The 2,933-nt window shown below is 49.2% G+C and overlaps 1 pseudogene; it reads left to right on the top strand.

The window, feature by feature from the left end:
* The first annotated feature begins 217 nt into the window (after window positions 1-217).
* Window positions 218-2,729, top strand: LOC129529819 (transcription factor NF-E4-like; annotated as a pseudogene).
* The last annotated feature ends 204 nt before the right edge of the window (window positions 2,730-2,933 follow it).

Raw genomic sequence — 2,933 nt, 5'->3', positions numbered from 1 at the left:
CTCCCTGTGTCCATGCCATGTGTTCTCATTTTTCAACTCCCACTTATGAGTGAGAACACGCAGTGTTTGGTTTTCTTTTTAAAAGTGGCAGGTCTGGTAGAAAACTGGAAGTCTTCAGAGCATGAAAGCAGGGAGAGACTGTCTCCACAATACACATTCTCACTGGAGAACCAGGAAATCCAGGCCATGGGGTGCTTCTTGACTCTGCCTTCAAGTAATGGATCTCACTTGGTGAGTGGAGGAAGAAAGACTCTTCCCAGGGCCTGAAAGCTTGAAGGGATGAGTAACTCCTCCCTTTTTAGGCCCAGTCCCAAGGCACAAGGCCACTTGTGCTAGCAGCATGCATCAGCAAGATAGCAGAAGCAGGAAGAGAGCTGTCTGGAAGACACCTACCCTGGCTGGAAGACACCTGCCCTGGCTGGAAAACACCTACCCTGGCCAGTAGACACATACCCCTGAAGATCAAGAAAAAGGCCATCTGGGTACCACATAGCAGTTACATCAGACTGGGACACTTCCTGTTTACTGGAGACTATAAAACCCCTGCTCTGTCCTCACTTGGGGCTGATGCCATTTTAGGCCTCAGCCCACCTGCACCCAGGTGCTCATTAAAACACCATGTTGCTCCACACTGCCTCATGTTGACTGTTGGTGTGCTCTCGGCATTTGAACCAATACAAGAACCTTTCATCTGGTGCCAAAACCCGGGAGGAGCTCAGGTCTGCATCTCCTATGGGCTTACCCCTCCACCCCAGAGAGCAGGCTACAGCTGTTGGACAAAGGAAGCTCCTCAGCCTCCAGTTGCCTCTGTGCATGCACATCGGTCACTGATCCCACCTACTGGTAAGTTTCCCCAGGAGCCCGGTTAATAGAGAAAAAGCCACATGGCCTCTCTTTGTTTCTGCAGTCCGAAAATCCAACGTTGGTCCAAGAAGGCTTCGGTGTGTGCCAGGCACTCACTGATCATCTGGTCTTAGGGGAATGCCTCTAAGCCATTTGATCCTATTCCAGGAATGAAAAAGGCAGCGGTGATAATTGCTCCTTTTATCCTCTCCCTCCAGCTTTCCAGGATGGTCTCCTTTTTCTTTGTTCTCCTGAGCTGACCCTCCGTTATGGGAAACTCCTGGTCCTCCATTCCAAAAAGCAGCCCTGTAGGCTGCCTCATAAAAAATCTGCAAACCTTAGGCCTCAGGCAATATATCCGCCCTAAGTGCCTTGTCTTTTTTGCAATACAGGCTGGCTGCAGTATGAATTAGATAATGGGTCCAAATGGTCCACAAATGGAACATTCAGCTTTACAATTTTAAGTGACTTAAGCAATTATTGCTAATGACTGGAAAAATGGGGAAAAATTCCTTATGTCCAGTCTTTTTTTGCACTCAGATTACAACCAGACCTCTGCAATTTTTGCTCACCTGTTCAAATCCTTCTCCTCCATTCATACCACCCAGATTGTCTTTCTCTTCCCGACCCTACCTGTTTTCCCTCGTTCCATCCAGCTGACTGCTGTCCACCCGTCCCAGCCCCTATCTCTTCCTCTCAACCACTTCTGGCTTCTTCCTTCTCTCCTGCCCATACTCGCTCAGGAGCCGCCTTTGCCCCATGCCCCACCCTTACTCCAGCACCAGTGCTAGAGTGCCCCCTTTGGGAAGTTGCAGGATCTGAGGGTATTGTTAGAGTTCATGTTCCCTTCTCTCTCGCTGATCTCTCTCAAATTAACAAAAGACTCAATTCATTTCCAGAAAACCCTACCTCTTATATTAGGGAGTTTCAGTACCTTACCCAGTCTAATGAACTAACCTGCCATGACCTCTATGTTATCCTCTCTTCCACCCTTAGCCCAGAAGACCAAGACCATATCTGGACCCTAGCTCTGGCACATGCTGATACAATTCATCACCAAGCTCCTGTCCAGCCTACTGCTGAAGAGGCAGTCCCCAAACAGGATCCCACTGGGATTATCAAGACGAGGCCTCTGGATGCTGCCATCAAGACCACATGATTGTGTGTCTCCTTGCAGGACTCAAAAAGCATGCCCATAAAGTGGTAAACTATGAAAATTTTTCGGAAATCACCCAAGGTCCTGATGAAAACCCAGCCCTTTTTCTCTCTCCCAACCAGCCCAGAAGGAACCACTATCTTAAACCTTCGGTTCATCTCCCAATCCACCCCCAGTATTCGGCACAAGCCTCAGAAGCTTGATGACAGCCCTCAAACCCCACAATGAGACCTTCTTGATACAGCCTTCAAAGTCTTTAACAATCGTGATGAGGAAAGTAAAAGGCAAAAACAGGCAGTTTCAAATGCTTGCCTCCACCATCAGAGGCCCTGCAGGCCCACAGGGCTGCAGCTCCACGTGGAAGCCTCCTGGCAATCCACCTCCACCTGGTGGCTGTTTCAAGTGCGGCAATAAAGGCCACTGGTCCAGACAATGCCCAAACCCAGGTAAGCCCACCAGGCTGTGCCCCCTCTGTGAAGGATCCCACTGGAAGTCAGACTGTGAGTGACCACTGCAATAACTCCCCTCATCCCTTCCTGAGCTGGCCCTCTTATTCTTATTCAATGGCTCTCATCAGCAAACTTCTTCAAGCTGCCAGATTCTCACAGAAAGTTGCCATCACTATTGAAAACCTCCTACTTGGATCTCATCAGCCTTGCCGCTGAAGACTGATAGTGCCCTAGAGCAGACACCCCGGCAACTACCATCGCTTCATCCAAGCCAAGGGTAACCCTGATGGTAGCAAGTAGGCCAGTATGTTTTTTAATCGATACTGGGGTGACCTACTCTGCTTTACCTAATTTTTCAGGACCCAGTCTTCCCAAGTCTCTGTTGTGGGAATTGATGGACAAGTCTCCAAACCCCAAGCCACCCCTCCACTCTTCTGCTCCTTTTGCATCTTTTCCTTCACTTACTCTTTCTTACTCCTGCCCTC

This window comes from Gorilla gorilla, chromosome X (assembly GCF_029281585.2).
Source record: "Gorilla gorilla gorilla isolate KB3781 chromosome X, NHGRI_mGorGor1-v2.1_pri, whole genome shotgun sequence".
NCBI classification, from domain to species: Eukaryota; Metazoa; Chordata; class Mammalia; order Primates; family Hominidae; genus Gorilla; species Gorilla gorilla.
Note: the sequence above shows the minus strand (reverse complement) of the source record. Positions and strands in the feature narration are given on the sequence as shown.